Raw genomic sequence first — 11,928 nt, forward strand, 5'->3', positions numbered from 1 at the left:
GAATGGGGTCTGCATCGGGGTCTAGACAGAGAGCCCAGCTGAACTAAAACGGCAAGCCAGAGTTCAAAAATAAGTGACTAGACTAGGCAAGCCCACTTTGTATGGGAAATAATAGTTAACCTCACTCAGTAAACAGGCTGAGGAGGCTCTATATTTATATAATAATAATAATAATAATAAAATTATAAAAACATACTTCTGTTTATTATTGGTATCAGTACAAATACCAGGAACCAGTAAAACCTGACACCAGTGGGGTCTGAATAAACAGACAGCGAGGGCTGAAGCTAAAAGAGGAAGTCAAATAAGTTTTGTTTAAAAATTAATTACATAATCATCAGTCAACATGTGACAATTACTATTCGTACACAGATAAGAAGGGATATTGTGAACCAGTAAGTGCACATTCCAAGAGCTTAAAAGGACGTAGTTATATATCACTTTGTAATAGTTTTTGTGCAGGTCATTTCAGGACACACTCGGTGTGGGGTAGCATAGGAACATGTCAGAGAATAGCTTGCATTCCGATTTGGTCTGATAACGTTTTATAAGTTAAATAAGACAACTGAATTACTGTCCACAACTTCTTCTTTCACACATTCTTGAAAAGCAGAACACATTGTTTATGCATAAATCTCACGTAGTGCACCTAAAAAATTGTTGCATGCAAGATAAGTACTTAAACCTCCAAACATCAAAGATTGGGGCGCTTCCTGTCAGAAAAACTGTATGCAGATGTTTCAAGATAATATCTAAAACACACCAACAAATACTCACATGGTGTGACACATAACAAAAACTAAATGTGTTGTTTCGTTTCTTTCTTTGTCTTGTTTCTTAGAATCCAAACAATGTTTAATTAGCAGTGGGGATGTTTTCAACTTAATTCCTGTTATTCACAGAGTTACTGATTTCTTTACTCTAATAAGCGGTGGTAAAACCAGACCAATCAAGCCCAACGGTTGAAACACCCTTTGAGCAACTTCATCCAAAACGAAAATGAATGTTGACACATTTCTGAGAAGAGAAAAGACCAACATCGAGAACTGTTTTAATGTTCACATTTAAAAAACAGTATGTCTCTGTTTCAGTTACTTGAATTGGCCACCAGAGTCCAGCACTGCATTAAGAAAATAATCATGAAAAAGGCCTTACTGCAGGTCTTAGCCTGTATGCAGTTGACGGTGCCCACACAGTAAGAAGCAGTTTCATTGCACATCATAGATTTATAAAATGTTTTAATTTTAATAGTGAGTAACTATTTAGCGCTGTGAACTTGCAAAGCAGTGTTTTGGTCTGCGGGCAGCCACAAGTGAGTCACAAAGTGCGATAGTATTAAGTAATAGTCACCAATTAATTGCCAAATTCACACTCGAAAACCTACAGAACTTTATGTTGCAAGCCAATATTCGAAGCAAACCCCTCTCTGTGCCTCAAAGCTTATTAATCATCAATAATCAATCATTTCTCTATCCCGCCTATACTTCCTTTCTTCTCTGCTTTGTTTTTTATTTCGTTCTGAATCTACTACTCTACTAAAGTGCATTCACTAAACACACAAATAAAACCTAGCCAGCAATTCTTACTACTGTATGGTCCATCTGCCTGTGACCCAGTTTTCTCTCCTTGCCTTGGGCATGAGAGGCTTTCATACAGAATGCACAAAGAAAAGCAGTTTCTCATTCTCAAAAAAGGACACTGGGCCGCAAGGCGCGGAGCACCAAGGTTGGATGGAAGTGTGATAACACACACATGAGTGTAGCCCATCAAAGGGAAGCACCCACTAGAGCTCTTTTTAAGAGTTACAATGCAGGTATCTGTCGTCCTTAAGAAGTGGGATATAGCAGGATTCAGAGTGTATAGAGTGTACTACTGGTGTGCATTAATGTATTTCAACCCGCTTGACTTCCTCTGTCCTCCAATGTTCTTTTTGATTGTCTCTAAAAGCAACCCTAAAGCAAGCATAAGACAGTTATCACTCAAACACTCCAACTGAATAATTGGGGGCAGGGGGGAGGGGGGGGGGTGTGCAATGTGCATGTCATACTCTCTCTCCGCTCTCAACCATGTTTCCTTGTCATGTTCACTATCTAATACAGGCAAAAATACCATACAATAATTAGTGCTATCTGTCCATTAGTGTATTTTTTATTAACACTGGTACAAGCAGTGATTAGCAGATCAGATGTTTCAACCAAAGTGCTTGTTGAACTGCGTCAAAAACCATCTCCTACCACACCTTTTTAACGACGAATATAACAATTTCCTTAACCTTTCAAAACCGACAATCGCCCCCACTCTATGTAGCAAATGGCCAGGTGTGAGGAGTTGAGAAACTAGTAGGTTTGAAACATCCTCTTGAGTTCTCTTGTTTTCTTTCTTCCATCACTTTTGATCGCACAACCGAGTACAAGACCATGGATCTATCGTGGTTATCCCCATTTGACTGATTAACACATCTCGGCCCTTTTCTACAATTGGAGGAGTGTGGTAGTTGTCAACGTCTATCCACTTTTGTCATCAGACGTATTGGACGGCATGTCTTAATAGCTAATTAGTTTTAAGCATCTCCCAACCTAAAGATAACACATCAGCGTTAAAGTGATCATATTATGCTCATTTTCAGGCTCATAATTGTAATTAAAGGTTATATCAGAATTGGGCTGAGCGTACTGAGAAATTCAAATATCACGATATTCTTGACCACCTCTATGTCGATTTGCGACGATATTGTATGTAGATTATTGGTGCTTTAAACAAAGTTGTTTTTACACAATGGGCATTATAACGTGTTACAAAGTACGCATGTCACTGCTGGACTACAATAGAGCTGTTTGGAGCAGTTTGTGAACATGTTTTTCGTTTGGAGATGGTAAGTCCCTTTGGGTGGACTTTGGGCTTTTTCACGTTGTAAACCTACACGTGCACAAAAACGATTATGACTCAATAAAGGAAGGGGAATAAGCCAATTAGCATAATATGAGCACTTTAGGTCATGGTCTTTATATTTAGCAACGAGACAGAAATATTTGTCTTCTTCTGTTGACACGGATGAGCCTTAAATCACACAGAGGTCCGAGCCAACGTTCTAAGATAAGGTGTAGAGGATGCAATATATATAATGATTTAAAAACATCAATTCCATGTTTTTTTTTTATTTATTGTATATTTTAATCTTAAATTTTCAGCTGTATATTTTATGCTTTTATGTAAACACACACCATGTTTTCCTTTTTCATAAAATATACATGTACATTTGATAGTTTGCCATGCTTGTCGTTATGGTGTTTGCATCAGGTCCGTCAATTTGTTTGCGGATCTAATTTAAACTTAAGTTGTAACCCACTCATAGTCCAATCGGTTTTAATTGTGATGGACATGGTTACTACTATCTTTTAAAGTAGCACAAATTTGACGTTTGATTGTAGTACTCCTCCCCCAGGTTAATCTGTTTGTTTTTAACGGGTCATTTCACCCACAGCACTACAAACGTAGGCTGAGGTCTGTGGATCATGCAGAATAAACGGGACATTCTTTCTGCTGCTGTTCCTTTCAAATATAATTTTTTAATCTGCTGAGTATAACAAACAAAATGCCCTTCAGCTTCACCTATCTGAGATTTGTTAGAATTCCCAGTAGCAGTATTTAACCTCTTTAAAAACACTTTAAAATACATGCTTTTTTGCCTAAACGTTTACCAAACAAAAGTTATACAGCGCCCATATACTTTGGCCCTCTGGGATGTGAGCCTGAGGTCTTAGGAAGCTAACTCTCTCATTTTTGTTCCAAGTGTCATGTGTGATCTAGGTTTTACTGACACAGACCACGAGGTTAGAATGGAGGTTTTCCGTCCAAGTAAAGCATCTGTAAAATATTTGAAAACACTACTGTGAACATATCAGATGGGCTACACACAAAACTAGTCCATAGCCCTGCTCAACTTACTACAGAAAAATCCAGAAGAAAAACACTCAGAAAATTGATTTTATATGAATTCATTTCTACGATACGTGCGTTTTTCTTATTCCTTTTGAAAAGTGCAAAGAAAAAAGCCAAAAAAGTGCAAATACAAAACTTCTCATACAAAAATACACCACATCATCACACATACTTGAAAGAACTATACATGTCCCTGACAAAAGTCTTGTCCTTATCTATTTTGTAGAAACACCTGCTATTACCAGACTTTTAATGAATCAATTGGTGTAAGAAATAGCTCATATGAAAAGCTTAAACCCTCCCAAATGATGTTCAATGCCTGAAATAAATTAGTTTCACTGAAACAAGATTTATCATTTAAACAAGACAGAAAGGTCAATTTTGGCAAGACAAAGTTTGTTGCCTATACAGAAATTGAACAAATTTACTACAAATACTAAAATATGTCAGCAAATTATTTAGTGGTGCTGTAGATTCAATTTAATATCTTGTATGACTTCCATGAGCTTGAAGGACGGCATCCAGCGGTTTGGCAAAGATCAACAATGTATTGATGAAGTCATCAGGAATAGCTAGGAAAGCAGTCTTGTATGCCTCCAAGTTCATCAATATTCTTTGTTTTGGTCTTCCATGCTTCCTCTTTCATCCTACCCCACATATGCTCAATGATGTTCATGTCTGGTGACTGGGCCGCCAATCCTGGAGCATCTTGATCTTCTTCGCCTTGAGGAACTTTGAAGTGGAGACGGAAGTATGCGATGGGCACCATCCTGCTGGAGATTTGGCCTCTTTTATGGTTGGGAATATAACAGGTAGCTGATGTCTTGGTATTTGAGACTATTGATGTTGCCTTCCACCCTCAGATCTCTCGCACACCCCCATACTGATGGATGTTACCCCAGACCATGATTTTCCCCGCCACCAAACTTCACTGTTTTCTGGGTGAATCTTGATCCATGCGGGCTCCAGTATTTCTCCTGCAATATTTGCGGCAACTTGGGTGTAATTCAACAGAAGATTCATCTGAAAAATCCACTTTCTTCCACTCTCCAGCTTCCGTCCTTTTGCAGGCTGTGGGCCTTGGCAATGCCACACAGTTTTTCAATTGTCTTTTGTTTAGTGATGGCTTCTGGGCACTGATTCGACCATGGAGGCCATTTTAAGACAGAATCCAACAAACCGTTCTGGTTGACACATGGACTTCAGGGGACCAGGTCTGGTGGAGCTCTGCTGCAGTGGAAAATGGGCTGGCCTTGGATTTTCGAGCCAACAAACGGTCCTCTCGAGCGTTGTCTTGCGGGTCTGCCTGACCTGGGCTTGTCAAAAACTGTCTCCAGTGTCTTCAATTGTTTTTTAATCCTCTGTGCTTGACGCTGAGACACATTGAATTGTCTGCCACATCAGCACTGGATCTGGTCTTCAGCCTCTTGATAATCAAAACTTTAGTCTCAGGGTGAATCTTAGGCCTGTTTGCAGATGTCTATTTGCAGTTGAGGTGAAGGTCTGGTGTACTGGGGTTGTTTTTATACACACCTGAGACCTAATGATCCATTATTAGTCACAGGTGAAGCTCATATGACACGACAACACTATGTCTTTGCAAAAATTGACTCAATGGGCTTTACCACTTAATATAGAATACTTTTTGACAGTTTCGTTTTGCACTGAAACATTTTACAAAAGATGTTGGGATTAAAATGAGCCATTTCTTGTAAATAAATCTTGATTAGAATATGAGTTTCAGGCAGGCCAGCCCATTTTCCACTGCAGCAGAGCTCCACCAGACCTGGTCCCCTGAAGTCCATGTGTCAACCAGAACGGTTTGTTGGATTCTGTCTTAAAATGGCCTCCATGGTCGAATCAGTGCCCAGAAGCCATCACTAAACAAAAGACAATTGAAAAACTGTGTGGCATTTGCCAAGGCCCACAGCCTGCTCTAAAAGGACGGAAGCTGGAAAGTGGAAGAAAGTGATTTTTCAGATGAATCTTCTGTTGAATTACACCACAGTTGCCGCAAATATTGCAGGAGAACTACTGGAGCCCGCATGGATCCAAGATTCACCCAGAAAACAGTGAAGTTTGGTGGCGGAAAATCATGGTCTGGGGTAACATCCAGTTATGGGGGTGTGCGAGAGATCTGCAGGGTGGAAGGCAACATCAATAGTCTCAAATACCAAACATCTCAGCTACCTGTTTATTCCCAACCATAAAAGAGGCCAAATTCTCCAGCAGGATGTGCTCCATCGCATACTTCCGTCTCCACTTCAAAGTTCCTCAAGGCGAAGAAGATCAGATGCTCCAGGATGGCCGGCCCAGTCACCAGACTGAACATCATTGGCATATGTGGGGTAGGATAAAGAGGAACATGAGAAGACCAAACCAAAGATATTGATGAACTCTGGAGGCATACAAGACTGCTTTCCAGCTATTCCTGATGACTTCATCAATCATTGTAGAATCTTTGCCAAACCGCATGGATGCAGTCCTTCAAGCTCATGGAAGTCATACAAGATATTAATTTGAATCTCACAGCACACTAATAATTTGCTGACATTTTTAGTATTTGTAGTAAATTTGTTCAATTTCTGTATAGGCACACAACTTTTGTCTTGCCAAAATTTGACCTTTCGGTCTTGTTTAAATGATAAATCTTGTTTCAGTGAAACTAATTTATTTCAGTGCATTGAACATCATTTGGGAGGGTTTAAGCTTTTCATATGACTATTTCTTCACCAATGATTCATTAAAAGTCAGTTAATAGCAGGTGTTTTCACAAAATAGATAAGCGACAAGACTTTTGTCAGGGACTGTATAGTTCTTTCAAGTATGTGTGTGATTGATGTGGAGGTTTTTTGTATTTGAAAGTTTGTATTTTGCACTTTTTTGGCTTTTTTCTTGCACTTTTCAAAAGGAAATAAGAAAACACCGTATCTGTAGAAATGAATTCATATAAAATCAATTTTTCTGAGTGTTTTTCTTCTGGATTTTTTCGGTGTAAGTTGAGACTGTGGCTATGACTAGTTTTGTGTGTAGCCCACTGATATGTTCACAGTAGTGTTTTCAATCATTTTACAGATGCTTTCTTGGAGCGAAAACCTCCATTCTAACCTCTGTAGTTCTGTGTCAGTAAAACCTAGACACACTGACACTTGGAACAAATTGAGAGAGTTAGCTTCCTAATGACCTCAGGCTCACATCCCAAGGGCCAAAGATATGGGCGCTGTATAACTTTTGTTTGGTAACGTTTAGGCAAAAAAGCATGTATTTTAAAGTGTTTTTAAAGAGGTTAAATACTTGCTACTGGGAATTCTACCCAATCTCAGATAGGTAACTGAAGGGCTTTTGTTGTGTTATACTCAGCAGATTAAAAAATTATATTGAAAGGATCAACAGCAGCGAAAGAATGTCCCGTTTATTCTGCATGATCCACAGACCTCAGCCTACTTTTGTAGTGCTGTGGGTGAACTGACCCGTTAAAAACAAACACTGATTAACCTGGGGGGAGTACTACAATCAAACGTCAAATTTGTGCTACTTTAAAAGATAGTAATGTAACACATGTCCATCATCAATAAAAACCGATTGGACTATGAGTGGGTTACAACTTAAGTTTTAAATTAGATCCGCAAACAAATTGACGACCTGATGCAACACCATAACGACAGCATGGCAAACTATCAAATGTACATGTATATTTTATGAAAAAGAAAACATGGGTGTGGTTACTAAACATAAATATACGCTGAAAATTTAAGATAAATATACACCCTAAATAAAAAAAACATGGAATTTGATGTTTTTAAATCTATAATATATATTGCATCCTCTACACCTTATCTTAGAACGTTGGCTCGGACCTCTGTGTGATCTTAAGGCTCATCCAGTGTCAACAAAGAAGACACATATTTTCTGTCCTTGTTCTAAATATAAAGACCAATGACCTTAAAGTGCTCATATTATGCTAATTGGCTTATCCCCTTCCTTTATTGATTCATATATCGTTTTTGTGCACGTGGTAGGTTTACAACGTGAAAAAGCCCAAATTCCACCCCAAAGGGACTTACCATCTCCAACAGAAACACCTGTTCACAAACTGCTCCAAACAGCTCTATTGTAGTCCAGCAGTGACTGCGTCACTTTGTAACACGTTATATGCCCATTGTAAAACAACATTTTGTTAAAGCACCAATAATCTACCATACAAATCGTCGAACATCGACATAGAGGTGGTCAAGAAATTCGTGATATTTGAATTTCTCAGTATCGCTCAGCCCAATTCTGATATAACCTTTAATTACAATTATGAGCCTGAAAATGAGCATAATATGATCACTTTAACGCTGATGTGTTATCTTTAGGTTGGGGATGCTAAAACAATTAGCTATTGACATGCCGTCCAATCACGTCTGATGCACAAAGTGTATAGACGTTGACAACTACCACACTCCTCCAATTGTAGAAAGGGGCGAGATGTGTTAACAGTCAAATGGGGATAACCACGATTAGACCATGGTCTTGTACTCTGTGTGTGCGATCAAAGTGATGGAAGAACAAAAACAAGAGATCCAAAGAGTTTCATTCAAACCTACCTAGTTCCAGTTCCACCTCCTCACACTGGCCATTTGCTCATAGAGTGGGGCGATTGTCGGTTTTGAAAGGTTAAGGAAATTGTTATATTCAGGTCGTTAAAGGTGTGGTAGGAGATGGTTTTGACGCAGTTCAACAAGCACTTTGGTTGAAACATACTGATCTGCTAATCCTGCTTGTCACCAGTGTTAATAACAATACACTAATTGACAGATAGCACTATTATTTGTATGGTATTTTTTTGCCTTTATTAGATAGTGAACATGACAAGGAAACATGGTTGAGAGCGAGAGAGAGGTATGACATGCACATTGCACCCCCCTCCCCCCCTCGCCTCCCCCAATTATTCAGTTGGAGTGTTTGAGTGATAACTGTCCTTATGCTTGCTTTAGGGTTGCTTTTAAGAGACAATCAAAAAGAACATTGGAGACAGAGGAAAGTCACGGGTTGAAATACATTATGCACACAGAGTACACTCTACACTCTACACTCTGAATCCTGCTTATCCCACTTCTTAAGGACGACAAGATACCTGCATTGTAACTCTTAAAAAGAGCTCTAGTGGGTGGCTCTCCTTTGATGGCGCTACACCCATGGTGTGTTTCATCACACTTCCATCCAACCTTGGTGTTCCTGCCTTTGCGGCCCAGTGTCCTTTTTTATGAAATAGAAACTAGCTTTTCTTTGTGCATTCTGTATGAACGCCTCTCATGCCAAAGGCAAGGAGAAAAACTGGGTCACAGGCAGATGGACATACAGTAGTAAGAATATGCTGGCTAGGTTTTTTTGTGTGTTTAGTGAATGCACTTACTTAGTGTAGTAGATTCAGAACGAAAATAAAACAAAGCAGAAGAAGAAATGAAGTATAGGGCGGGATGAGAGAAATGATTGATTATTGATGATTAATAAGCTTGAGGCACAGAGAGGGGTTTGCTTCGAATCATTGGCTTGCAACATAAAATGTCTGTAGGTTTTCGAGTGTGAATTTGGCAATTAAATTGGTGACTATTACTTAATAATATCGCACTTTGTGACTCACTTGTGGCTGCACGCAGACCAAAACACTGCTTGCAAGTTCACGACGCTAAATAGTTACTCACTATAAATTAAACATTTTATAAATCAATGATGTGCAATGAACTGCTTCTTACGTGTGGCACCGTCAACTGCATACAGGCTAAGACCTGCAGTAAGGCCTTTTTCATGAATTATTTCTTAATGCAGTGCTGGACTCTGGTGGCCAATTCAAGTAACTGAAACAGAGACATACTGTTTTTTTAAATGTGAACATTAAAACGTTCTCAGAATGTTGGTCTCCTTCTCAGAAATGTGTCAACATTCTGTAGTTCTTGGAATGAAGTTGCTCAAAATGGGTGTTTCAACCGTTGTGCTTGATTGGTCTGGTTTTACCAACCGCTTATTAGAGTAGAAAATCAGTAACTCTGTGTAATAACGGAATTAAGTTGAAAACATCCCCACTGCACAATTAAAACATTGTTTGGATTCTACGAAACAAGACAAAGAAACCGAAACAAACACATTTGTTTTTGTTGATGTGCACACCATGTGAGTATCTGTTGGTGTGTTTTTAGCATATTATCTTTGAAACATCTGCATACAGTTTTTCTGACAGGAAAGCGCCCCAATCTTTTGATCTTTGGATTGTTTAGTCACTTACTTGCATGCAACAATTTTTAGGTGCACTACGTGATTTATGCATTAAACAATGTGTTCTGCTTTTCAAGAATGTGTGAAGAGAAGTTGCTGACAGTATTCAGTTGTCTTTATTAACTTATAAAACGTTATCAGACCAAATCGGACATGCAGCTATTCTCTGACATTTTCCTATGCTACCTCACACCAGAGTGTCCTGAAAGACCTGCACATAAACTTTACAAAGTGATTATAACTACGTCCTTTTAAGCTCTTGGAATGTGCACTTACTGGTTCACAATATCCCTTCTTATCTGTGTATCGATTAATAGTAATTGTCACATGTTGACTGATGATTTTAATGAATTTTTAAACAACTAATTTTGACTTCCTCTTTTAGCTTCAGCCCTCGCTGTCTGTTTTATTCAGACCCCACTGGTGTCAGGTTTTACTGGTTCCTGGTATTTGTACTGATACCAAATAATAACAAGTATGTTTTTATTAATTATTATTATTATTATTATATTATATATTAGACCTCCCTACCAGCCTTGTTTACTGAGTGAGTTTAACTATTATTTCCATACAAAATGGGCTTGCCTAGTCTAGTCACTTATTTTTGTACTCTGGCTTGCCGTTTTAGTTCAGCTGGGCTTCTCTGGTTCTAGACCTATGAATTACATTAGCTGTCCTTAGTGCTTATTTGCATGGGTTTATTGTCATGTTTAGTAATCATCTCTCCACTGCTTTTCAGTTACCCTTATACTGTCCTGTAGTTTGTCAGACCACCTCTTTTAGTGCAGCAGAGAGTATTAGAGTACTGTTATTAACTGTCAAGGTTTGCAGAAGGTCATAAAGAAGTAACTACTCAAAAAGCTTTCTCAAGCATCTACTTCCAGTTTCAATCTTCTTCATGTCTATATTTACTTTGAATAACTGTGTCTCTTTCCTCTCTGTTTTTCTTTGTTAGTATTGTGTGCTGGTTCCCAGGTATTGCATACAGTGGCTTTCGGGGTAAAGTTCTCTATTTTCTTTAGTTGTATTAGTTAAGTATGTTAAGATCTCGTTAGGTGTGCTACTGGGAAGACTACTGAGGAGAAATAGCACTGCAGAGGGAATATACATAGATATGGAATTGCAACCCTTCTGACTCAGCATTCATACAACTCCTCAACATGACAACAGTCATTTAGTGTTTGGTCACTTCTTAGTGCCTTTAGCCATTGAGTTGTTTCTCTTGTTTGTGTTACTCTGGCAGGGCCATGAGGGGGGTCACCACTCTGCTGCTCCGGCAGGTAAGAGGGATCCAACGGAACACAAAGCTTGACATCTGGGGTAAAGGTTGTTTTAGGATTGTAAGGTTTTCCTTTTGTTAGTATTATAACAGTTATATCATGCTCAGTTGAAATTGGGTGAGATTTGCTATTGCTTTTATACGGATGTTTTATGTGGTTATAAATCAAATCTCACATTTGCAGTGTATGAAATAACACCAGAAACTAAGGGTGAGGCCTCAGTGGGGTCATTCCTGCAAATCTTGTGTATAAAGCCACTTAATTAAACATACCACAAAGTACCATTTCAAATCTTGCTAAACATATTTACATATAGCTGCCATTTTTGCATTTAAGATTTAACAAGTGCGTAACATTTTGATTAAGATCACTAAGGTGCCCTTTAGCAAGGCAAATTAAGCATGCAACAGATCCCGTGAGAGGGGAGCAGGGCGTTGGCAAAGCCACTTTTCAA

This window comes from Etheostoma spectabile, chromosome 21 (genome assembly GCF_008692095.1).
Source record: "Etheostoma spectabile isolate EspeVRDwgs_2016 chromosome 21, UIUC_Espe_1.0, whole genome shotgun sequence".
Taxonomy (NCBI): Eukaryota; Metazoa; Chordata; class Actinopteri; order Perciformes; family Percidae; genus Etheostoma; species Etheostoma spectabile.